Below are 27,590 nucleotides of genomic sequence, written 5' to 3'. Positions count from 1 at the left end.
ATAGCAATAATTCTTTTTTTGAACAAAAGACATAATACAGACAAATACTACTGTTGCTAAACAACCCCCATGCTCCAACCAGAAAATAAACGCTCACGCCTCAAGGCTCAGAGCAAGGTACTAGAGCACAAACGGATTGGTATATATCCCAACATTCATTCCATGCGTGATGACAGCAATAGGCCAGTACAGGTGCACTATAACGAGCTAAAAGCTCATCTCAGTGCACAGTTCACCAGCTTCTGTTGAAGGGATCCTTGACATGCAGCTCAAAACTGAGTTCACTAGGGACCTAGGCCCAAATAGGGTGGTTTAAAATCAATGCAGTTAGAAAACTCCAGTAACTGTATCCCCTTTATGGTAGAAGCGTTATTGGAATCAGGTTTCTAAGGGTGCCTCTCAATATTGCTGAGGAACACTTGACCTTGCCATACTCGCTAGGATTAGTCAAAGATAGGTCTCCATTTTATTTATTTAACAGTTTTCTTTAGTTGCACTCTCTCACACTTTGCTTATTCCACCTCCAGATCCTTCTTGCGAGTTCCAGAATGCAGAACGTCGGTGCATGCAGGAAGGGGGTGTAATTGGTATCCATCAGTACATTGGCAACATAAGACAGGTATACTGAATGTGCACTGCAATACCCTACGGGCCCCCCCGAAGGGTCACTATGGCCCTGATAGTTGTTGCACACTGACTACCAGGGTTCCTTTTAAACCTATAGGGTAGCATTTACCTGTTATAGGTTTTTAGCTCTGACAGGGCAGTCCACTTATTGAAGGATAGTTTGTGATCTCCCCTTTCAGTTTTAACTCGCAACCATGTTCCACTACTTCACCCCAGCAATCACCTCACTTGCACGCATCATACGGCATCTCTTAAAAAAAGATCTTCGCCATAGCGACCCTTCGGGGGACCCGTAGGGCATTTCAGCACTGGACTGACGAGGACACCGCCCGATGATGAAGCATGACATCCCCTTCGGGGTGTGTCAGGGCAACATGAGACAGTCTCGTTGACTGTCCTCATGAGATAGGTCTAGATACACCTGCTAGGAACACTTTTTCTCCCTCCTCAGGAACAGTAGCCCTAATTTCTTAAAAAGTATTTGATCTACCCATAGGAGCACGGGCTCTGAATCTTCTAAACTAGCTCCAAGTGCCCCCCATCACATCTGTCTCCCAGAGAGGAAATTGATCGAAACACAGACCTATGGTCGTCAGGTATTCCATGTGTTACTAATTACCAACTTGTAGAAAGCGGATGACTGTGTATCTTCTAAAAGACTTTGTAGGGGCGAGGAAAGGACTTCTGCGTAGTGAGGTGATTTTGAAAAATGTGGTACTTGTTGGGGAGTTTATTGAGAGACTGGTCGAAATTAGAAAGTGCTTGTAAACCATGAGTAGCTCAGTGAATGGAAATTAGGTTAGGGATAGTGCATGTGTGCCTTTGTGGAGGTTGACTATCGAATGTAAATAAGTTTACTTTCATCCCACGCTTGTGCATGTAGAAGCATTACAGAGACCTGGGCCATAAAAGGAACAGCTGTGCTGTCTACCACAGATCTGTGAATCCGTTTCTATGCATTAGCAGTTTCTAATGCGCAAACATTAAACAAATATATTTATCTGAGTTGGTGCATTAACTGCAGACTGCGCAGTTCGGAAAGAATGAGCAATTGACTGTCTTTCTGGTGATTGGGTGGACTGTGAGAGTACCATGTCGGAAAAGCGAGTGGAATTATCTGTAGCGAAAGAGAGTATTTGCTTAGAAGATATAAAGTAATGTCTCAAACGGATTTAAGAGAAATAATTAAGAAGTTGTGCCACGGGGGGCATTAGAGTGTATGCAGTACTAAAAGGAGAAATTGTACTGCATATTGGTGGCGAGGAGGTGTTAATATCCAGGGAAAGAGAATGGTGACAAATTGTAGTCTGTGTCAATCACCCGACAAGTCACAACAAATCTCAGACCTTAGTTTATAGCTTTGTTTTGTCCTAGCTTACCTTGGGAGAGAAGGACAATATATATAATTTTGACAATACAGGCAGATTGTCCTTTCACAAAAGTGCGTAATTGTAATGATGGATTATTTCAGCAAGTAGTCAGAGCCACTATTGTGAATAGTGTGTGCACATGGCTGGGAAATATTTCAAAGAAAGGCAATGCCAACATAGTTATCAAGCACAATTCAAATCTGATGTCATGCAAAAGGTTTCAAGTGGATTAGGAATAAAACATTTTGTGACTTCTCTGTGTCATTCATGAAAATGGGATGGTAAAACAATTTAATTGGGGAATAATAGATGCGCGATAGCTGTCGGTGAAAGTAATGTTAACATAGAAGGGCGAGGTTTTGAAGATGTTCTGGGCTTTTCGGACAGAAGTTTATATTACCACTAGGATTTCTCCTTTTGCCGTAAGTAGATAGAATGCTGAATTCATGCATTATGCTTGATTGAATAAATATCCCTAGAAGAATGGAATGGGAGGCAAATGATGTGAGATTAGAGTAAAGGTTGCACAGGAGAGGTATAAACATTCTCATGATGAGAAGAAATTAAACAGCTGAGAAATATTTGTCAGTGGGTAACAATGAAGAAGGCAGTACTCCTGGGAAAAAGTGAGTCAATTTCAGTGATTCCTTATAAGGAGTGCATGTTTTACAAAATGTGGTTAAGTAAATTTATAAAAAAATGTCTGACATTTGAGAAGAATTTAAGGGTGAGAAAAAACAATAGTGAGATGAGCATCAATGTGTTTGGTGTCCGAGAGGGTCAGGGTTTTTGTAAATAAAAATTGATAGGTGGAGAAATGTTAAATATGATTCGAATAACCAAGTGCGTCAAGAATGGTGATAATTGCTACTTTAAAAAAGTACGATTTAAAACCCTTAGGGGCGTATATTCGGCGTGGAACAATGTCCGAAAACTCTTGGACATTGGGAGATTCTCCTATTATACAGCTTTAGTGGGAAATACCAACCTCCCAGAAACATTTAGGGACGCTTGCATGATAAGGTGATAAGGTGGCAAAGGACAGGTATCACCCAGTGTGGCAACTTTTACTCCAATACAGGATTCAAGTCATTCGAGGAACTAAAATTAGAATTTGGGCTAAACCAAAGAGATTTCTTTAAATTTTTACAAATTAGAGACTTCTTAATGAAAAAAGGGGGAGGCTCATCCAAGTTTAGAAAAAATCATATAATTGAAACAATAAGTTTAAATACCACTGTAAAGATTGGTGTAATATACGATAACCTAACATCCGCACTATCAAACGACATTAAAAAATGTATAGCAAAATGGCATGACAAATTGGATGTGGCGGAAGAAACTTGCGAGAGATCATTCAAGGCATTCCAATTATGGCTAATGTCGGCTAACCTCCAAGCCCAATATTATAAAACTTATTTCCATTTATATTATACCCCAAACAAGGTTGCCAAATGGGGGACAGGCAGAGGCACGGAATGCCCATGCTGTATGCAGTATGAGGCAGACACTGTACACATATTTGCTACATGTGCTACATTGGGCACAGTCCGCAGGGAAATTTCCACCTTTCTGTCCGAAATTCTTAATACAAAAATTTAAATCTCGAAGGCAGAATTAATACTTGGTCTAGAGATATTTATCGCCAAGGCAGTATTTAGAATATGCCTGGCCACAGCTTGGTTAGACCCCAATCCTCCTGCTTTTCAACAATGGCGAGCGAGACTCTTGGCCACATGTAATATAATTTAGAAATGGCTATATATAAGAGGAAGGGTAGAAGGAGACAAAGAATGGGGCTGGAAATCTGGGACCCACTGACACGTTGGGTACAGAATCTGGCTCAATAATATAACTTACTTATGTAAAAAAAAAAAATCTGTGAATTTATACAGGAAATGTTTATAATGATTGTTACAATATGGATACAAAAATGTCATATATCATTTACCGTGTTTTATTTTATTTTGTATATAATCATGCCTGGGGGCGAAGTTCATATTTAATTTTTTTTGTTGTTGTTTTCTTTCAGGATTTTATGTAAAATCGATGGTGAAAAAACATAAAATGTATCAATAAAGACTTGTTTAAAAAAAAAAAGAATGGTGATGATGGCAGTGGTTATGTTCTGAATAAACTAAGGGAGAGAATGTATGTGGATGAGCAACCTGTGACTATACAGAGGACTGAACCAAGGTGTACATTTTGGATGCTTTGTTTTATACTGTGAAGGAGGTGACCCGATTAGGGCCACCCGGGTCACTCGTGACCACCTCTCAGCCTTCCACACAAATGAAGAATCGGTCATACAGTAAAGAATACAAACCAAAGTGATTTATTAGTCATACACTTGAGCAGAGTCCAGTCTGACCAGCCTCATTGGATTGCTGCAGAGGGGACTGACCTCTGACAACATGGGAAGGTGTAAAATACATTTCCAGCATCCCTAAAGACCTTCCCAGACTGGATGTTTCCAGTTGGGAGCTAAAGAACAAAGGAGGTTCAGAAGGATGAGTTACAATCCTGGGACCAGGCACACTTTATCTTGTATTCAAGGTTACTCTCCCTGCCCTCACCTCTCTGAGCAGTGGGAGCGAGCCTATCTATTTAGAAAGGTATGCACTAATAAAACATTCTATTAATTAGCACAGCAAACTCAGCCTTGGAGAAATACACCAACAGAGGACACATTGGTAGCTGCTTTTCGGTGAAGCAAACACAAAGTGAGACAGAAGTTAGTTTTCGATCACTGCTCAAAATGGCAGCTAAATACAAAATGGTGCAGCAAATGCTCACTTAAGTCATACAGTGTATGGGATAATCCAACAACTGCTTATTGCTTTGGGTTGTGTTTTTTAAGTGTCTTTTAAGTTAGTTTGAGTGAATAAACGAATTTGCATGTGTTGTACATGGCATAATGTTTGCTATGTCTGTTTAACTCTAAAATGTTTATGTATTGCACAATATTTGTTAAGTGATGCTCTAACATTCTAAATTACACAGTTGGTTGGTCTTGCCAGCATTTGATTTACCTACCACCACACAAACTCGCTACTGTATTCTTTTGGGCCTCTATGACTACTACAACATCAGGTTGAACTATCCCACAGCAAAATAATAATCAACATTTAGCAGCTGAGCTGCCGTCATGCCACAAAGAGACACAAGATACCAAAATATTAGCCTGTATGTCTACAGGCAAAGAAGCAAATCACCGATTGATGCCGTGGTGGAGTATCCGCCGCAGTCGAGTCATATACAGGTTACCTAAATAACAAAAGCTGAAAAGCAAGAGGTGAAACATACACTCTCCAAACAATGCATCTTTCTTCATCTGGTAGCAGAGATTTTGCATCACCAAAGAGAGGCACAAGATCTGTGCCTGATAAAAGTAAAAAAGAACAATAAACCAACTGAATAACTCCATGACTGCAAGGACTCAAACATTTCACCAACTACCAACAGCTGCCAGAGAGAAACTATGGGGCATATGTACAAGGACTTAACACCGCCGTGGCGTCAACTTTTTGACGTTATGGCAGCTATTTTTTTATTGCCTTATTTACAAGTTGTCACTTGTTGTTCGGCTGGGCGGCAGGAGGCGCTGGTGTACTGATGTCGCAGAAGGTGTGTTTGCAGTTTTGACAGTTGTGGGGTGCAAGAATTCTACAGTGTTGCTAGATGGCAGGAGGGTCCTTGGAGCTGTGCGCAGTCCAGGGGTAGACAGACGGCGCAGACGGGCTTGCCTTTGGCGCACCAGTGGTAAGCCCACTGCGCATGGCCTCATGCGGCTGCCATTATGTAGTGCTGCGTGGGGGACTTGACAGCTTGGAGGCAGGAAACACGGTAGAGGACCCTGTACGTGGAGGGGACACTGGGGGAGCGGGGATTGATATATATTTTTAATTCTTACCTCAAGTCCTGGTCCCTTGTCTTCTGTGCTCCATGTCTCCTGAGTCTGCTTCCAGGAACAGGAAGCAGGCAGCCGGGCTCCCTCCCCTAAGCCAATCAAAACACTGCAATGTGGAGCTGTGATTGTTCTTGAGCTCCATGCCAAGGCATTCAGCCAAGGGCTGGAGGGGTGGGCATGTTCTCCATGCAGGCTGTAATGTAGCCTTCATTGTGAACAGGGATATGCACATAACTGCTTTGGGCGGCCTGAGAGGGGTGGCCAGTCAGTGCATACTTGAGTGGGCATATCACTCCACCCCTGCCCTGCTCCGTGAGTAGTGCAGCCCCACCCACCCTCCCGCCCACAAATGAAACATAGCAGGAGTACATCAATAAGTTATCATGATGTTATGTTTCCTCTTCTTGCACTGCTTGAAAGCAGTGGGGTGAAGCTATTCCGCCACAGGGAATGAGCTGCCACTGGGTGTGCGTCACCCACAAGTGCTAGGCCTGTGCCCAACTCGACCCCCTGCCCTCCTGCGCTACACATCCCACCTTCTCCTCACCTGGGTAATCCGCTGCACTCTCTCCAAATCTGTGATTCAGCCAGCAGGATCCTCAGCCCAATGGGATTTCACAAGCCAGGGTACAGCAGTCGATGCCAGGTTCTCTGGTGAACCTCCGAATGCAGGTGATGCAACAGGGCCCCCTTAGGCATGAAGTTGCAGCGCTCCCGCCACATAAGTTCAGTGCAGCTCAGGGGCATCACCCTACACAGCGTCCGGCCAGATCAACATCCTCCGGCCTGTGATGCAGAGAGGCTTGGCCCACCATTGGTTAACTCCTCCGTGCACCACTGTGTAGTGGTGGTGCGTGGTATGCAATGCAGATACCCGCAAGTTGGCCTTTCTTCAATTTTCGCCCGCTAATGCCGGAATTTGTATTGCCTTCACACTAGTGTTAACGGCAGTTTTCACCGCAGCTACCTGAAACTATTGCCATGTAGCGATATATTGTGAATACATTGCAAACAGGGTGATAGTTTTTGGTGATAGGCCGCGTTAAGAAGCCTGCTGCTAACTAGCGTTAGCGTTAGTTATCAGAAGTTCTTATACCTATCCCCCTTTGAATAAAATCACCAAGGTTAGGCATGTTGGCCAGCTTTCCATATAATCTTTACCCCTTTAACCGATCCCATACCACTCTAACTTAAATTTATATATACTCTGCCTCCCCCTCTCCTGTCCCTTTCAAGCTTCTTCCTCAACTTCCTCCTTTTACTAATGACACCCTCACAAACTGCTTACTTAACACTTCGTCATACTCCTTCAAAACGTCTCTCCCAGTAAACCAGCATATTAAGCCAGTGTTCCACTCATCTACTCCAGCTGCATTTGCAACTTACTTTTCCCCTCCTATTTTTCTCACCATTAACAACCGCCCCTTCCCAAGCCATCAGCCTCCCACACACAAAGTTTACAACTGCACTGTCTGGCAACTCCCTCTCCCCCAGTCTTACCCTATCTAATACCCAAATTGACCAGCTGCCGGCTAACCACTACACATCCCAGCTCTCCTATTGATCCAATTCCCTCTACACCTGCTACTACCTTCCATCCTATCCTCATTCTTCCTTGGATACCAGTGGACCATCCTTACAGAAACTAAATTGCTCCCTCATCAATAGCCATTTCATGAGCAAGCACAGCTTAAATCATTTTGACTGGATCTGAGATTCATAACCAGACCTCCTATCCATTACAGAAACCTATATTAGTGATGGAGCACTAGCTGCCATAGGCCATTCCTCCAGAATTTGAAATCTTATATCAAAAACATATTAAGATGGTAGGAGGAGGGCTAGTCGTTTTCCCCAAAGCAATAATAAAGACAACAAGCACTGAAAACCTTACCATGATAGAATATGAATCTTTGTTGGTATGTGCCTCCTCACCTACCTTCTTTTGTTTATTCCTTCTAACACATTGGCCACCCAGTCGCGCTCCCCAGAACTGAGCTATTACAGATGCTTTAATTGACCCTTAGATGGAACACACAATAAACTACATTAATTTATGTGTCGTAGGGGACAGAAGTATCTGGTTTGACAATCCTAAGTTGGCACAAATAAGATCTATCTTAACAAATCTAAAGTCACTCAACATTCCTGAACTCATGATCAGGGTGTAGCTTCAGGGTTTTTGGGGTGTGACATCTCTCAAATAAATGCATTTTTGGCATTGTATTTCGGTCTTAGACTCCTGAGTCTGCTGTGTCTGTGTGGGTTTGTCTCCAGATTTGATGCAAAATAGCCTTTTATACTTAAAAGGGTACTCTCATTGTCATTTCACCAAGAATAAATGGTTATACTTCTTTATTTTTTGGAACTTAATTATGCATAGTGACTGATTTACAAAAAATGTAGTAAATCTGCCCTGTAGAATTTCTTGTATGTCTGGATGCAGATATATTACTTTTCTTATTTCACTAACATTGGTGTAGTAGGCTTGACAAGCTGGGGCAGTAACAAGCTTCAAGATATGCTACTGGGAGAAGTCATGTGGCATTTTAGCCATGTAACATTTTGAACTTTACTCTTTCCAAAATGCTGATTATAGGTGCAGTACATTTCCTCACTGGGAAACACAGTTTGCCGTTGGACTTTTTACTCTACCCAGAGATAATAATTTTCTCTGCAGAGAAAACCCTTCTCACCCACAAAATATTTTGGTGATCGTTAGAAATGTGGGTCTCTAGTTGACAATGGTATACACCTTTGTCCAAATATGAACCCTTGCTTCTAGTCAGGGAAAGGGGGATACACTCCTGAATAACCTCTGCTCACTACCTTGGTAGCTTGGCACGAGCAGACAGGCTTATATCAGAGGCAGTGTGTAAAGCATTTGTGAACACATACAGTAATACAGTAAAAACACTATAAATGGACACCACACCAGTTTAGAAAAATAAGTAATCAAAACTAGACTTAACACAAGACCAAGCCAAAAAAAATCCACATTACTGTAATAAAAATATGACTTTAAAATGGTATACCTGAAACACCCTTCCCATCCACCTACGGCAGACCCAAGATTTGCTCTCCTTCAGGAGACTCCTCAAGACCTGGCTTTTCGAACATGTAGTAGACCTCCCACCCCCAGCACCTTGAGACCCTCACAGGTATGTAGTGTGCTTTACAAATGAGATGATGGATTGATTGAAATAGCTTAGTTCAATGTAGATGGTAAATGCGTCACTTTACTATCAAAGTACCTTGGATGCGTCACGCAAAACAAACTAAAGAGTCACAGGGAAGGTGAAGCGTCAGTTCCTTGCCTCCGGGGAGGTGATGCGTTGGTTCCTTACTGCAGAGCAGGGGAGGTGATGCGTCGGTTCCTTACCGGAGAGGAGGTGGTGAGTCGCTTCTTACTGCGTTCCAGTTACAGTGCGACAAGATAACACCTCGAAACGATGCGACGATCCAGTGCAATGCAACAAAATGGCATCTTTGATGCGATGCAACAACGTGGATGCGATGCGTGCACGCCCGACTGCCGTGTGCGGTGAAATTGATGAACTTTGGAGCCGCGACAGGCCCTGTGACACGCTTCTCCGGTGATCCGACGACAACCTCTGTGGTGCCGGCACGCCTTTCCGGTGATGCAACACTCTTCCTCGGTGATGCGACGGTGAACAGCCTGCGGCAGCGACACGCTTGTTCTGTGATGCGACAGCAACTGCTGCGGTGGCGACACGCTCCTTCCTTGTTGCGTTGCGCTCCCAGCGACACGCAGTCTTCTAAGAAGGCCCAAACAACAGCAGGCACCTCTCTGCAGGTAGAATTCCCAGCAAGGTAATTCAGGGGGAGCTGGTGGTGAAGTCTTTGTGTCCCTGAAACTTCAGAACAGGAGGCAGCCCAGTCACAAGCCCTTGGAGATCTTCCTCAAGATTATAACGTAAACACAACATATTTCCTTTTCCCCTTTCCTTGGCAATAAAGTGACCACTGCAGGCCAACCCCAACAGCAAACAGCACAGGGGCAGTAATCTTCCTTCAGCTTTTCCGGTTCTTCTCCTTGGCAAAGGTTAGTCTTGAGCCCCAGAAGTGATCTAAAGTTCTGGGGTCTGGGCCCTAATATTTTTACTGCAAAATCCTTTGTTCTCTGAAGGCAGAGAGTGTCTGTACCTAGTCAAAACCAGTTCTGTCCTCCTGGGTGCAGCTTCCTGGCAGGAGGTGGAGACAGCATTGTTTGAGAGCAGACCTGGCCCAGGTAGCTGAAAGGAAATCTCCTCCCCCTACTCTCTATTCTATGAAGGCTCAGGTCAGTGAAAGGAAATCTCTGCCCCTAGTCTCTATTCTATGAGGGCTCAGGGCAGTGAAACGAAATCTCCTCACCCAACTCTCTATTCAGTGCAGGTTCTATTCAGCCCTGCCGTGACCCATCAGACTGCTGGAGCCAAGGCCCTCTCCAGCCCCCTGTCACTCACAAATCAGACATGGAATACACAAACAATGCAATTACAACTAGATGGCTAGGCAAGAAAATACCTACTTTCTAAAAGTGGTATTTTCAAACACAGAATGTAAAAATCACCTTCACTAAAAGATGTATTTTAACATTCTGAGTTCAGGCATAATAAACACAAATTTCTACCTTGTTCCCTGGTTCAGTTAGGATTATAAGATGTTATAATCAAACTGCCCATTCTGGCCTATGGGAACAGGTAGCCTTGCAATAGTGAAAAGCTAAATTGGCTGTATTTCACTATCCGGACATGCCACACACATCAGGGCATGTCCTACCTTTTACATACAATGCACTCCGCCCATAGTGGTGACTAACATGTAGAAAAGGGAAGGTTTAGGGACTGGCAAGTGTGTGCACTTGCCAAGTCGACATGGCAGTCCCAGACTGCACACAGGCTCTGCAATGGCAAGCCTGAGCCACATTTTACAAGCTGCTCCTGTGGGTTGCTCAATCAGTGCTGCAAGTCCACCAGGAGCATTTGATTTACAGGCCCTGGGCACACATGGTGCACTGTACTAGGGTCTGACAAGTAAATCAAATAGCCAATCATGGAGTAACTAATACATTACAACAATTTACAATAGGGAATACTTGCACTTTGGCACTGAATACCAGTGGCAAAGTGCCCAAAGAATCTAGACCAGCAAAAACATAGCACAAATACAGGAGGCAACAGCAAAAAAATGGAAGGGAGACCCACGCCAATGGTGCCAGGTCTAACAGGTATCTGTAACCCATCCCACCTTGGAAGGGTATTTACTGCAGCACTTTGTTGAAACACATCTCCAATTCCCAAGAATGAAAAGGGTCAGAGAGGAGTTTGAGAATCCCACAAACTCACAACATGATGGATATGCACAAACTCTCAAGGCAAATCATGGCTGATCCACCCAATTCACACTCCGGGCATGGGTTTTACTACCGCTTAATTGTACCAAAATGTGACATACAATTCTGCAGTTGAAAATTCTAGGTACTCTTTGATGGATACTTAAGAGGAAAACATTTTTGGACACAACTTTGGCTTTGTGAATTTGGCCCCCAATTTCAATATCTCATGGGATTGAGAAGTGCAATATAATATCAATTGTCCTCTTCCCTGAATTTCATTGCGCGCACTGCATCACCAAATGTGATGCAGTGCGCGCAACGAAATTCGTTTTATTTATTTAAATGTTTACTTACCTGTAAAACTCCGTAATCCATACATTACTACCCCCCACACTGCCCCTCCCCCTGCCCACGTCGCCGCCCTGCAGAAACTCCTACTGCCGACCGCTACTGGTGGAGTGTGTCATAGGACAGTAGGGCAAAAAACACACAACTGCCCAATAATTTCATGTTTCATGTTGCTTAGCTAGAATGGGAGCTAAAATGAGCACTGGAAAATGTTTGAATCCCAGCCCATTGTTGCACTAAGAGAACGCAGCAAGAGTGTTCACCCATTTCAAAGAAGGTTTGGGCTATCCTGGCAATAAAATCCGAATCAAATTTAGGGCTTAACGATTCATTTAACAGCACAATTTTCCAAACCTTTTTATTGGATAAAAAGCAATGATCCCAATTTAAATAAAACATCAGAAAACGTAATTCACAAGTTTCTGACCTTTCATGGTTACAGTACCCTTTTTGCATCTCACCCCCTAACATGGCACTTATTGCTTTATTAATTGGCAAATTTGAGAGTCCCCCCACCTCAAATCTGTTACTAAGATGCGCCCCTGCTCAAGATTGGATCAACACACCGAGCAGAATACATCTTGGACTTAATCTTTGCACCAGCAAGATATGCCACAATAACAGGAAACTCCCCCATTATTTGCAGTGACCATATTGTCCTCTACTTGCATATTAATGTCCCAAGCAAGAGACAATCAACGAAAAAGGCTCAAAGCACTGAAAAAAACGTAACCTATCCAATCTAGGCACATATTTTATCAAGACATGCACCAACTTTAAACATAGAAGAGAGCCCCTCCAGATCAATGAAAACATAAAGTAAATGAAAAGTGACTTGGTGCATTGTAACTTAAAAGGAGAAAGACTAACAAGTTTGACGTAGTCCTCTGACATAACAGAGCAAACTAATTGGAAATACAAATTTCACAAAGAGATTGCATTATTCCACAGGGATCAGCAATGCAGCTTGTTTTTCTAAAGACTTACGTAGGTTTCCTTCAGATTTCTGCAACTCAGAATGCGTGACTACTGAGATACTACATTTACAAATCTTTTGCAACACAATCGCTAATGATCTGGTTAACTAAATAATGAAACTGTAAGACTAACTCAGAAATAAAGCAAGCACTGCTCAACAGACAAAAAGACCTGGACGGACAGAACTACAATTTTAAATAACCAAAACTCATTAACCTCCTTCAATCACAAAGCAAGTAATGAACTCAATAACCTGATCAAGGCAAGGAAGACTTTTGGATCCACAGCAGATTCCTGTACTGGCAAGAAAATTCAAAAGCCTCCTGCTAAACCCCTGTGCTGGGGCTATGGCATGGAACCTCCTGAATAAGGAACAATCCTTCCCCTCCAAACAAAACAACTCCCTCGGAAGAACACCCATAAAAGAAGATCTCAGCCTATCAGATCAGGCCATCTACACACCGATCTCCAGGGGCCCATTTCTAGGAAAACTGATTGAAAAAGGCTTCTCCCATGTCTCCAACTTTGTGGAGAACAAGGAACTGCCCGATCAACAATCTGAGTTCTACCCCAGAACAAGCATAGAAACCACCCTAATAAGTCTTTAGGAGGATCTGAAATTAACAGTGGACAACAATGGAGTGGGAGCACTACTGTTCCTGGACCTGTCAGCATCATTTGACACCATTCAACACTGTACTCTACTACACAGACTGGAAGAAATTGGTGTAAGAGGAAATGTACTAACTTGGACCTCTTCATATCTCAAAGATATACAAAGTCATGTATCAAGGCCACTGTTTACCTCACCTGTCCAAACTCCACACATGGCATCTTAACAATGTAGTAACTACCAACCTGCAACAATCTGGCCCATGAACGTAGAGCCTCCATCACCAACATCAAAGGAGTTAGAAATCTCAAAGCAATCATGGACTTCAACCTATCCAGGAGCCCACATGTGGAGGAAGACGGAATGTGTATATTCTATAGAATGGGCAAACTGCGACACAGCTTCGCTCACCTTTCATTGACACAGATACTAAAGGCCATTCTCACCCTTATGATGTTAGAGGTAGAGTACGCAAAAGGACCGTTCTTAAGAGTGCCCTGCTTGACAAGGTAAACCTAACCCACGAACAAGGATTGAATCATAACGCGCTTTAATGCATTCTGCGCTGTTCATTTACTAATTGTGTGCATTTGTGTGGCTTCGAATTTTATTAAGTAGGGACTCGTTCTCCTAGTTGGAGAATATTGTTTTAAATTTAGAATAGTGTTCATATCTGTTCATATTTGTGATTGCCCCCTCACCTGCACATTAATCGGTCTTTCACCGCTGCTTAGCGGGTCCTCTGCATCCTTAGCTTCATTTTAGACGCCATTTTGGTTTGGGACGAGTCTGGACGCCGGGTGGGCGCCATCTTGGGACAACAATAGAGTTGTCAGGCGGTCTCCTAAGATGCCTATTTAAGACGGGCTCCTCGGCAGGCTCGGCTTGACATGGTAAACCTAACCCACGAACAAGGATTGAATCACAGCGCCCTTTAATGCATTCTGCGCTGTTCATTTACTAATTGTGTGCATTTGTGTGGCTTCCAATTTTATTAAGTAGGGACTCGATCTCCTAGTTGGGGAATATTGTTTTAAATTTAGAATAGTGTTCATATCTGTTCATATTCGTGATTGCCCCCTCACCTGCACATTAATCGGTCTTTCACCGCTGCTTAGCGGGTCCTCGGCATCCTTAGCTTCATTTTAGACGCCATTTTGGTTTGGGACGAGTCTGGACGCCGGGTGGGCGCCATCTTGGGACAACAATAGAGTTGTCAGGCGGTCTCCTAAGACGCCTATTTAAGACGGGCTCCTCGGCAGGCTCGGCTTGACAAGGTAAACCTAACCCACGAACAAGGATTGAATCATAACGCGCTTTAATGCATTCTGCGCTGTTCATTTACTAATTGTGTGCATTTGTGTGGCTTCGAATTTTATTAAGTAGGGACTCGTTCTCTTAGTTGGAGAATATTGTTTTAAATTTAGAATAGTGTTCATATCTGTTCATATTTGTGATTGCCCCCTCACCTGCACATTAATCGGTCTTTCACCGCTGCTTAGCGGGTCCTCGGCATCCTTAGCTTCATTTTAGACGCCATTTTGGTTTGGGACGAGTCTGGACGCCGGGTGGGCGCCATCTTGGGACAACAATAGAGTTGTCAGGCGGTCTCCTAAGACGCCTATTTAAACCAGGCTCATGTTTACGCGCAGCGAGCGCGCCGTGGGCGCGCCGCAGGCGAGCCCATCTGCGCCCATCCGCGACCTACCGGGACCCGGGGCCATAAACCCTGGACCTTTTGTCAGGTATAGTAGATCAGAGTTAATGGCCGTGCTTCATGGGAACTGTGAGCTCAGTGCGGACTGTCATGCATTGTTAGAGAGGGAAGGGCTACTCAAGACTGTGTCTGAGCAAAATGTTGTAAAGCGTAGGAAACTGGATAGGACGCTAAGATACGGCCTCTTAAATACTAGATCACTCCAGAAGCACAATTTAGAAATCTTTACGCTACTACAAGATGGGGAGATTGATATTCTGGGGATTACAGAAACGTGGCTGGAAGATTCATCCATGCCAGACGTAGTGGCTTCCCTTCCCCCTGACTACTTGGCATTCTGCCAGAATCGCGCCACTACCAAGAGAGGAGGGGGAGTCGCTTTTCTTTATAAGAATTGCTGGAAGGCTGAAAAAATCTGTGCCGAATGCTTGGGAGGCGCAGATATATTAGGGGTCAAATTAGAGGCGGATAGAGATTGCTTGGTCATCCTGCTGGTGTATCGTCCCCCTAGGGCTACCCCTGATTTTGTGGATGGCTTTGTGGAGCTGGTCCATGACCTTAGGTCGCGCTATAAGGACATATTGGTCATGGGAGATTTTAATTTCCATTGGGAGGCTTACCCTAAGGAGGGGCAAGCAAGTCACATACAGGAAGCTCTAATCACGCTTGATCTGACTCAACTTGTAGTTGGTCCCACCCATGACAAGGGCCATACGTTAGATCTGGTATGGTCGACTGACCCCGGAGATGGGATGATATCGGGTCAACCTTGTGCATGGTCTGACCACTATCTGGTTAGGGGACAGAAAGTAGCACCCGAATTTGGAGAGAAATCTAGGCCGGTGTGGAGAACGGTGAGGCGATGGAATTCCATAAACGCAGAAGATCTGGTGAGAAACCTGTTAAACCCCGTCACTCCAACTATCTGTGACGATAAACTTGAGGTTATCCACCAGATGGTAGTGGACAAGTTAAAATCCAATATTGACCTTATGCCACCGTCCAGAAGGGTGAAAGTGGTGGACAAAGGAGCTGGAGCGCCTTGGTACAACGATGAGCTGAGGTTAAGGAAACAGGCACTGCGTAAGGCAGAGAGAGCCTGGAGGCGGGATTACAGCTTGATGGCACGGAGTCTATATCAACATGAGCTGGCTATGTATAAAAAGGCTATCGTAGCACGAAAATCCGAGTTCTTTGAGACCAGGATTGCCACAGCTCGCAACCCGCAAAAAGAAATTTTTAAGGTACTCTCTGAATTGAGGAAAAATAAGGAGCAGAGGCTTAACTTCTCACAGGAGGATTGCCAAATCTTCCAGGACTTCTTCATCAAGAAAATTGAAGATCTTCTGTTACAAATTTCGCGCACCCCTGTTCTGGAATGCTCGCTCCAAGTTGAGTCTATCATGCCCAAAGTGGATAACCCTCTAAACATCATCCCCTTGATTACGAAGGAGATGCTAGCCAGCTTGATAGGGAGGGTAAAATCAGGCTCCCAGGCGGACCCCTGTCCTCCAAGTGTTTTTAAACTAGCTATGCCAGGGATGGAGGAGGATATCCTCCACCTGCTCAATAAGTCCCTTGAAACGGGACAAGTTCCGGCTGTGTTTAAGGAGGCCCGGCTGATTCCGCTGTTAAAAAAGCCAGGGGCAGACACAAAAAATAAAAAAAACTTCAGACCCATTTCCCAACTTCCTTTCTTAGCAAAGGTCTTGGAACAACATGTGTTGTCACATCTCTCTAAGCATTTGGAGTTAAATGATCTGCTAGAGCAAAATCAGGCTGGCTTTCGGGTTCATCACAGCACAGAGATGGTGATGGTGTCTATTTTAGACGAATTAAGGCGCAGAGCCGATAAGAGGATCCCTGGTGCCCTGGTGTTACTCGATCTCTCCGCGGCTTTTGACACGGTTTGTCACAGTCAACTGCTGTCGCGTCTGAGAGACATGGGCATCAGGGGGCATGCGCTAGGTTGGCTCTCCTCCTTTCTGCAGGAAAGATCGCAGAGGGTGCAGTTGTCCGACCTAGTTTCAACATCAGCGGCCATCACCTGCGGAGTGCCACAAGGCTCTGCCCTCTCACCACTCCTTTTCAACATCTACCTGCAGCCACTAATTTCAGCTCTTAACCAGATGGACTGTCAGATTTTTAACTATGCTGACGATACACAGATCATTATCCAAATAGAGGACTCTCCAGGTGCTCAATCCCGGTTGCATAACATCTTAAGGTTTACAGTAAATTGGATGACTGCCAACTCCCTGAAGATCAACCCGGACAAAACCGAGGAGCTGCCCATAGCCATCCAGGGCAGCCCGTGGAACGACGTTTTTTGGCCCAGGGAGTTGGGCAAGTCACCGGAGCCAGCAACCGTGGTGAAGAGCCTGGGAATTTACATCGATAGCACGTTGTCCATGAACAAACAGGTGTCTGTAGTCGTAGGAACTTGCGTTGGTCTTCTGAGACAGATTCGTAGGATCTCTCAACTGCTGTCCTTTTCCACCTTAAGAAGCGTTGTGTCTGCCATGATTTTGGGGTGCCTGGACTATGGCAATGCGCTGTACTTAGGGTTACCCCAGCGACTACTTACGCGGCTGCAGACGGTCATGAACGATGCAGCAAGATTGATTTTTTAAAAACCTAGGACAACGCGTGCGTCTCCTCTCCTGCATCAGCTACACTGGCTCCCTGTCAGACAGAGGGCATTGTTTAAAGGTCTGTGTATTTCACACAAGGCACTTTATGGTAATGCGCCCAGTTACATTAAAACCAGACTGGCTGGATACATTCCGGGTAGGGTACTTCGATCTTCTGAAGCTACTCTTCTGGTGAATCCACGTTTTCGCCTGTCCACTTTTGGGGGGCGTGCCTTTTCCATTCTGCTCCCTGCAGCATGGAATAAACTTCCAACTGACCTTCGGAAGGAACCTAATCTTCTGCTCTTTCGCCGAATGCTAAAAACAATGCTTTTCCGGGAAGCATGGGGTGCGTTATAGGACTGACATCTGATATCTGTGGGACTGGTTTCTCTTTGTACAAGCGCTTAGAGACCCTGGGGTGATAACGCGCTATATAAATGGAAATAAATAAATAAATACTAGCTGCTGATAGCTAGATGGCCTGCCTCGAAGGCAATGTGATTCAACTCATAGGTATCCTAGCAAAAGGTCTACGGTACCTTCAAGCTGAGTTACACAGATATGCCTAGAATGGTCCTATCTGATTAATACTAGCACCTTGTCTAACTATTCCCACCTACTAGAAAAAGGCATTTGGAGACACAGCATTCTGAGAACCGGGAGCAAAGCTTTGGAAAACGTTGCCACCAATGACACAAACGAAACAAGTCTATTTGGGATTCAGAAAGGTTGTAGAGACCTGGCTTTTGCTAAAAGAGTGATGCAAATCCAAACCTGCCTTCTTGATTCCACCAAACTGTGTAACTTCAAAGTCAAAACATAGCACATGGATCAAGGAACACAAACAGGAGCAAGGCCAGTTTTCGGAAACCACCACAACTCAGTATCACCATAGCCAACTGTAATCAGTGGAAGCCCCAGAGTAGGCTTATATTTCTCTAGATTGTCCCTATCACTATATCTGCCTTTTGACTGCCAGTATTCAGAAATGACTGGAACATGCCTCCTTCCCCGGGTTAGACCCAGAGAAACAATAATACCAGGATAACCTGAAATGAGAGAAGCCATAGGACGCCCAAACTATCAGACAACCACCGTGAACTCTGTAAAACAATTGCACACTACTGGGAAAGCAAGGTTCTAATGCATAAAGAGACCTGACACCCATCACTGCGGCTGTTCTGCAACACACTATGAACTGTAACTGTAGTACAACTGGATGGCTCATTTCTGCAGTTCCAAATCTGGCTAGATTCAAGAATAAACACCATAAAATATGTGTTATCCTAATTAACACTGCAAATGATAGCACCAGTCATCTAATGCATTCCATCCTGGTGGATTTCTAAACTGTCATTTCTTTTTGTCAAATCCTTTCCAAAATTATAAATAGTAGCCTCTAATGTTGTCTACAAGCACATACTTTGGTTGATGGTTCAGCTGTCACATACAATAAAAATATCTTCAAGGGAACCTGCACAATAAACGTCCTTCATATCAAGTACTCCCCTAGGGTGCAGGGCGCACCCTGTGTGACAATGCACTATGATGGTAATTAACGTTTACTCCGATTCTGTTACTCCGCAGACCTTGACCCCGCATACTATTACTCCACGAGGTCTTTGACCTCGCATACCATCACTCCGCATTTTTTCATAACACTTGTGCATTTACCACGCATGCCTTTACAACGATTTTCGTTGTGAAGGCATGTATGGTAAATGCACTTGCGTTGTGAAAAAAAAATGGATGGAACCAGGAGGAGAGAGAAACCACGACAAGAGAGAGGTAAGGTTTTTTTTTTTGGGTGGGGGGGTTGTGCCTGGGTAGTGATTGTGTAGAGTAGTGTAGTGTTGTGGTGGTTGTGTATTGTAGGGTCGTGCTGGGGGTAGTGTTATAGGGTTTAGGGTAGTGTTGTAGTGTTTGTGTAGTGTAGGGTCATGCTGGGGGTGGTGTATTAGGGTTTAGGGTAGTGTTGCAGTGTTTGAGTAGTGAAGGGTCATGCTGGGGGTAGTGTATTAGGGTTTAGGGTAGTGTTGTAGTGTTTGTGTAGTGTAGGGTCATGCTGGGGGTAGTGTTTTAAGGGTTTAGGGTAGTGTTGTAGTGTTTGTGTAGTGTAGGGTCATGCTGGGGGTAGTGTTAGCAATTACAGTTACAATTTGCATGAAAGTATCATTTTTGCTCGTTGAAAGATATCACTGCTGAACTGTGACTTCTTTGTTCATGTTGCAATAGTTACCTTTTCAAATTGTCATGGTGCGATATCCACAATTGTGCAAAAAACATAAGTGTTGATCTATGTCTTGGACTGGTGAAAAAATTCAAACATGTCATTTATAGTGCTGTTGTAGTGGGAAACGTTCTGTATTGATACTGCTGCAAAATGTATCACTGCCACAGGTTTAGCGTGCTGCACCAATGCAGTCATTCCCCATATGTTTGTGCAGGATGCTAAGGCTCCAACTTCTACTGGGCTGCAAGTCTTGTTTTTGTAAGGGAGTAAAGGGGGGGGTCACAACACCTGGGGCCTACAGATCAATGGCTGCGCATATGAATAACAGAGACCACACACTTAGGATACTATTATGGACCGGAAGCCTCGAGCAACCTCCGTCCGTTTATTTATAGCCTTCTGGCCACGCATGGCCAGAAGGGGCTACAATGTGTGTGAGTGTTTCCGGGTCTCGGCCGAGACCCGCGAAACACTAGAGCGCCACATCCCTTCCCAACTTGATATTTGTTGTTCTTCTTCAGCAGTCTTAAAGAGTCAACACGCAAAATCTGCCAGCCTCTGGCTTGGCCTGGGGTTCGGTCGAAGGTTGTGAAAACTTCGCCCCCTGGCTGTCGAGGGCTCAGGCTCTTGTCTCACTGGAGATGGCGGTGTGCTGACAGACTCCCCATCCTCACCTGGTTCACCAGCATTGTCAGATTGGTCAGCAACTTCGGTGGTTGGCCCATCCCAGGTTACTGGGGTTTCGGGCACAGATGGGATGCGTTTAAACCACGACACATTCCTGGTGACTTCTTCCCCATTCTTTTGTACCGTCACAGCAGTGCCTTTTGTCGCCTTGATTGTCCACGGTTCAGCTTCATAAGGAGTACGAAACTTTCCTCCCGGCCTACGTGTTCGTATCAACACCGTGTCTCCAGGGATTAATTCCTTATCGCGTGCCCGTCTCTTCCGGCTTGCCCTCTCGTTAGTCTTTCTCCTTCTCTCTTGGGTAGCGGCCGGCGCATATGGTTCAGGCATCCAATTATCCGCCATTGGTAACAGGTCGCGCCACGGTCCTGCAAACATCAACGACCACGGGGATCTTTGAGTGGTACTGTGGGGGGTGCTTCTGTACTCCATCAGGAAGAGTTGCAGTGCTTTCTCCGGGTCTGTCCCTTCTACCATTGCTATCCTCAGGGTTTTATTGACAGTCCTCCTAAATCTTTCCGCTTCTCCATTGGCCTGAGGCCATTGAGGTGTGACTCGATGATGTTTTACCCCTAGACTCTGCAGGAATTCTTTAAATTTGTTTCCTTGAAACGGTGGGCCATTGTCCGTTTTAATCAACTGGGGAATACCAAACATCGCAAAGATTTTACTGAGGATCGGCTGTATATTTACGAAGCTGGTGGATGATGCTACCTCAACCACTGGGTATTTAGTGTAACTGTCTATCAGCACCACAGTCACTCTTCCGTCAGGAAAACTACCCAATTCCAAGCTGATCCAGGTCCAGGGTGATGGAGAGGGTTCTTCCGTGATGATGGGTGCTGGTGTATCCGGCAAACTGGTTAGCTGGTATGCCCGGCAGTTCCTTACAATACTGTCAACTTTTTCTTCCATGTGAGGAAACCACACCTTTTCCCTCATTCTGGCTTTCATCCTTCTCGTGCCTTGGTGTCCTTCATGGGCCAGCAAGGTCGCTTCATCCTGGAGAGTATTTGTAATCACTACTCGTGACCCTCGAAGTATGAGCCCATTGTTCGCTCTACTGAGTTCATTGTGTATCCTCCAGAACTGGGAAAGGCGAGTGCGGTCCGCCTCATTCCAACCACTCACATTGCGTAAGAAGTTCTCCCAGGATCCAGCGTCTATCGCTGCCTTGACTCTTGTCACGACTACATTATTGTCATACTGAGCTACAATGTCCTCTGCTGCTAATGCTCGGGGACATGACAGTTGGGACACCATATCCACAAATTCTTCGGTCCGCAGTTCTTGATCTTGAGCCGCACCTCCCTCCACCTGAGGATGTTGTGACAAAAAGTCCGACGGATTCTTTGCTCCAGGTCTGTAGACCAGATCCATTTGATAGTGTTGGATCTGAATGGCCCATCTCTTAATCCGCGGCGGCGGATGTGGGGCTGTACCTTTAAACAAAGGTATCAACGGCTGATGATCTGTGACCATCCTGAAAGGCTGTCCGGTGATATATATAGGTGGAAATGATTGCAGGCCCACTTCACTACCAAAGCTTCTCTCTCTATCTGCGAATATCTTGCCTCCGTCGCTGTGAGGGCCATGCTTGCAAAGGCCAGGGGAACCCACACTCCAGGCTCTGACTCCTGTGTCAGCAGTGCGCCCAACCCAACAGGGCTGGCGTCCACCAGTATTTCTGTCTGTCTTGCCGTATCAAAATACACCATCGTTGTGCTGTCCAGCAATGCCGCTTTCACTTTGTCAAACGCCTCGGCTTCCGTTTGTGACCATTTCCAGGAATTTTCTTTTTGTGTCAGGTTCCGCAAAGGTTCAGCTATGGTGGCTAGCTGCGGGATAAACCGGGCACAGTATTGTGCCATGCCCATAAAACTTCTCACTTCCGACGCGGTTGTTGGGGCCGGAGCACACTTTATGGCGGATGACTTCCGGGGATCTACCTTGACTCCCTCTGAGTCGAAGACGTATCCAAAGAACTCTATGGATTGTTTGAAAAACTGACACTTCTCCTTGTGTAGCGTGACTCCAAATTCGGCCAGTCTCCGGAGCGTGGCTTTCAACCTCCTATGGTGTTCTTCGCTAGTCTTGGCGTGGATGAGTATGTCATCACTGACATTTAACACCCCATTCAATCCTGACAGGATCTCTTTAATGGCGTTTTGAAAGATTTCGGCTGCAAAGGTTATGCCAAAATTTAGTCTTTTATACCTTCTCAGTCCTAAGTGCGTTCAAAACGTCGTGTGTGTCAATGTCCTTGTCCATATATTCTTCCGATTTTTTTGTTTGTTTTAGATTGGAGGTACCAATGCTTGTTTACAGCTGCACTCGACAATGCCGTCTCATCGGCCCGCCACCTGCATACATCCAGCCGCAGCGGGGACACTCTGTACCCCTGTGCCGACTTCTCCACTCATGCGCTGAGATCGAGGCTTTTCACGCGTCTCCGACGCTGGGGCAGGCCTCGCGCTCACAGCGCATGCGCACACCACTCCAGGCGCCGGCCGGGTCCTCGCACCGCGCAGCCCGATGCTTGCCTCTTCCTTGTCCGCTGAAGGGCTCAATGTTCGCCGGTCCCCACGCAGCTCCACTCACGCTGCTTACCGGTGCGAGCTTGAGCGGCGGTACCTTCACTGCGGGCTCGTCCACCACCACGCTTCACCACGTGCAGACCGGAGGCCACACCCCCACCGCCGACGGTAGGAATATCTTCACTCCCCAGCCAGGGTTCCTCCACCGCAGTCACCACCTTCGTCGCCAGTGTAAGGGAGTAAAGGGGGAGGGTCACAACAATGATCAATGGCTGCGCATATGAATAACAGAGACCACACACTTAGGATACTATTATGGACCGGAAGCCTCGAGCAACCTCCGTCCGTTTATTTATAGCCTTCTGGCCACGCCTGGCCAGAAGGTGCTACAATGTGTGTGAGTGTTTCCGGGTCTCGGACGAGACCCGCGAAACACTAGAGCGCCACAGTTTTCATTGTTGACTTGTGGGGCCGCATGACGCATAGGGCGCAGTTTCCCTGTTTTGCATCCGGCACATCTTTCAAAAGGTGCACTGGGCACAGACAGGCACAAAGAAAAGAAAGTGCTGCACCCAGGACAAACGTGAACTTGCACTGCCTTGGGGGCAGCGCATTCAGTGAAAAACAGAGCAGCTTCTTCAACGCAACAATCCGCCTGTACTTTGAAGAGGGAGGAGAGATTTTCTTGTAGGTGGGTGCAGTGAGTGACTGCACCCACCGGGGGTGTTTGGGGTGTCCATGGGACCCACGTTACCCCCTGTAGAGAGCTGTCATCAGGGTGCACTGATAGTGTACCACCTTTTTATGGTGCACAGTCAGGGCACCTCCTAAGGATCTGTTTGCGCGTGTCCCTGCGTCAATAAGAGCAAAAAAGAACAAATGATGAACGGAATACTGAACAAATCAAACATTTACCCCAGTCACAGATCTGGGTTTAATCCATCGTTTTTTTTTTTTGGGCTGCATAAAATGGCCACTGTTTGTGTCAGAATTTGTACTATAAATTGGACACAAATTTTGCTAAACACCAGTTTGCCTTTCTGATTTACGTCAAATAAGCCCTGGGTGGATTGACAGCTCAACATTCAGTTTGCCCCTCCTTTATCCTCATTCCGTAGTCTGGAACTTTGAATGGAATGCGAATTGCGAACCCACAAATTACAACACCACACGCCAGTGGTAATCACAAGAGGTTCAATGTGCACCCTTGTTTGCCTTACTCTGGCACTTAGGGTTCCGATCCGGAGGTGATGCAGAGTAGTAACGTTATTACTGCAAACCCGGATTATGCCAGGCTTATAAATGAGGCTTTTAGAAAAAACGAGATGCCATTTGCACAGTAATTCTGGGTCCTCTATTTTGAGGAAAGAACCAAGTGAGACTACTAGGTTTCTTTAGGCATACTACTTATACCCTCTTCTGTTTATTATTTTCAATTTTTTGATATTTCATATATAAGAAGGACACTTTACACATTGCTTATATACACAAATGAAGACAATTATTTACAACACAAAACATTTTCATAACAATAACACAAACATAAATCCACCAAATTGTCTATATATAGTTATTTGTTTCGCTATATACACAAAAAACACACATTAATTTTCTTACAAAGACAAGAGTCACGTCAAATATGTAGACTTTTTCTTGAAACCCTTTGTGAGTTCTGTAAAATCATATCTTAAAGACACAACGGATTTTCTGGTAAAAGTGGAGGGAACAGAGTTCAATCCAGCGTCACAATTACTGGTGACAATGGATGTCATGTCCCTCTACACCCAGATCCCGCAGGATGAGGCACTGGAAGTTATCGAGCTCTATTTGGAGGCTCGTGAAAGACCTCATCGAGTGCCAACTACTTTTATTTTAAAACTAGCTGAAATAGCATTGCGGAAGAATTACTTTCGATTTAATGAGCAATTCTTCATGCAGACCAAAGGTACAGCTATGGGATGCCCTTATGCCCCAGAGATGGCCATACTATACATGGCCGAGTATGAGAAAAAATTCATTGAAAAGGACAATCCGTACAGTGGTCACATGAAGCAGTGGTTACGGTACATCGACGACGTGTGGCTCCTGTGGCAGGGGAGCCGCACCGAGTTGATGGAGTTCCACGCATGGCTGAATTCTAAACATCAAGATATCAAATTCTCTGTAGAATACAGTGACACAAAAATGACGTTCCTCGATGTAGAAATTGCATGCCTAGATGGGAGGTTAGTCTCTTCTCTTCATAGAAAAAAAACTGATAAAAACACGATGTTGCACCACCAAAGCGCTCATCCTAGGAATTTGAAAGCCAACTTACCGTATGGCCAACTACTCCGGATTAGGAGGAATGTACGGAGATGATTGAATATGAAAGGCATGCCAATACCCTGTGTATTGAGCTTGAAAATAGAGGATACCCCAAAAAACTGCTGAAAAACTCAGTCAAGCGGGCGCGCGGTACACCTCGCGAATGTTTGTTGCAGACCAAACCAAAAACAGAACTGGACCGACTGGTCTGTGTCACTACATTTGGGCCTGACACCAATAAACTAAGACAGGTATTCTTAAAAAATTGGCACCTACTGGAAAATCTTGACTGTCCTTTCCCACGTCCGCTTTTCGCGTATAAGAAAAATAAAAGCATCGGACAGCAATTAGTACGGGCAGATATTGCATTACCAAAACCTAAGAGCGACTTATTGTCGCAATGGAAGTTAAAACCCATTGAAGGGCACCACAAGTGCGGCTCGTGTTCGGCATGTGGGACAACAATAGAAGGCAAGGAATTTCAACACAGAAGCACAAGGTGGAAACACCTGAGCTTCTCTAACTGTAAGACACGCAACGTAGTGTATGTAATCATTTGTCCCTGCGCAAAAATGTACATAGGGAAGACAACACAGCAAGTAAAAATGCGAATAACTCAACATAAATCAAGATTGAAGAATAAGGTGCTGACCGCCCCTATGGTGGAACACTTTATTGAAAAGAAACATACTGAAAATACTTGAAATTGTCAATTCTGTATGTTTTGCAACAATCTAGACCTATGGACCCTGACAAAATTCTGCTACAAAAAGAGGCGTACTTAATACTGAAATTCAATAGTGCATTAACTGGCCTCAATTCACTATCTGAAATATCCAGATTGTAGCTGAAAGATAATACCCTACTGTTTATAATGCCTTCAGGAAACATTTAAATAGCAAAGAAATACCAGATTAAAATCGTTGGTGGTATTAATGCCTAAAATGTCTTCATCTCCTATAATTAAATACCCACTAAAAGATGGCCGCCGTAAACTTGATCAAATGAAAGCTTAAAAACACCATCTTAAGATGGCCGCCATATCCTAAGACTGTTGAGCCAGTTACCGGATTGCTGCGATACGAAGTAAGTCCAACAACAGAATGCTGAAGTGTCGCTCTTGATGCAGCGTTCGGGTTGTAGCGGTAATGCATAGCAAGTTAATAAAAAAAAAACCTTTTGTTTAGGGAATCGACTGGCCATCCAGGAGGACAGCCAAAGCCTGCCTCTGAACACGCAAGACGCGTGCTTGCTGCCGAAAAATAAAGAGTGGATGCAGCCAAAGTAGGAAGTCCATCCTAGCAGGTATGCCTCGCCAAGTAGTGAGCGCACCCTTTGAATTGAAAGCGATCATTATTTTAAAGCATATGCCTTATCAATTGTAGGCTGTACCCAAGGCAAGACTAGCGCTTGCTGACGTGACGTTAAGTAAAGAGTGTGGGCAGCCGAAGCAAGAAGCGTTCCATAGCAGGTATGCCCCCCCGAGTTGTGAGTGCTTTATTTTTTACTATAAACGATTAGCATTCTAAAACATATTCCTTATCGATTATAGGCTGTGCAGAAACAGTAAAAATAGAAACTAGAACTGAAGAGACTGAAAGGAAACAGATTCGATTTACACAGGTACGTCGAGTAGACACTAGCCCCCCGTGATTTTGCCAAAATAAATCAGGACAAGTCATCATGTCCACATTCCTTATAGGTACAGAGTGAAAGTACTGCAGCCAGGAATTTAACAGCACCTGCGATCCGGTTTTTGCTGGAAAACAGGTAATATTAGCACTAGTGGCATTGCTCAGAATGAAGCGCTCTTTTCTTATTCAAATGGAAAGACAAAGAAGCTAAAATAAGTTTTGTTTTACACACCTGTAGATAAACCTTCAAAGACAGAGCCCTGATGAGAATCCGTTGAGTGAACACACCGGATTTGAAACGCGTTATGAGTCCACAACGTGACTCTTGTCTTTGTAAGAAAATGAATGTGTGTTCTTTGTGTATATAGCGAAACAAATAACTATATATAGACAATTTGGTGGATTTATGTTTGTGTTATTGTTATGAAAATGTTTTGTGTTGTAAATAATTGTCTTCATTTGTGTATATAAGCAATGTGTAAAGTGTCCTTCTTATACATGAAATATCAAAAAATTGAAAATAATAAACAGAAGAGGGTATAAGTAGTATGCCCAAAGAAACCTAGTAGTCTCACTTGGTTCTTTCCTCAAAATAGAGGACCCAGAATTACTGTGCAAATGGCATCTCGTTTTTTCTAAAAGCTTAATTTAT

The sequence above is a fragment of the Lissotriton helveticus genome, chromosome 8 (assembly GCF_964261635.1).
Source record: "Lissotriton helveticus chromosome 8, aLisHel1.1, whole genome shotgun sequence".
Lineage (NCBI taxonomy): Eukaryota > Metazoa > Chordata > Amphibia > Caudata > Salamandridae > Lissotriton > Lissotriton helveticus.
Note: the sequence above shows the minus strand (reverse complement) of the source record.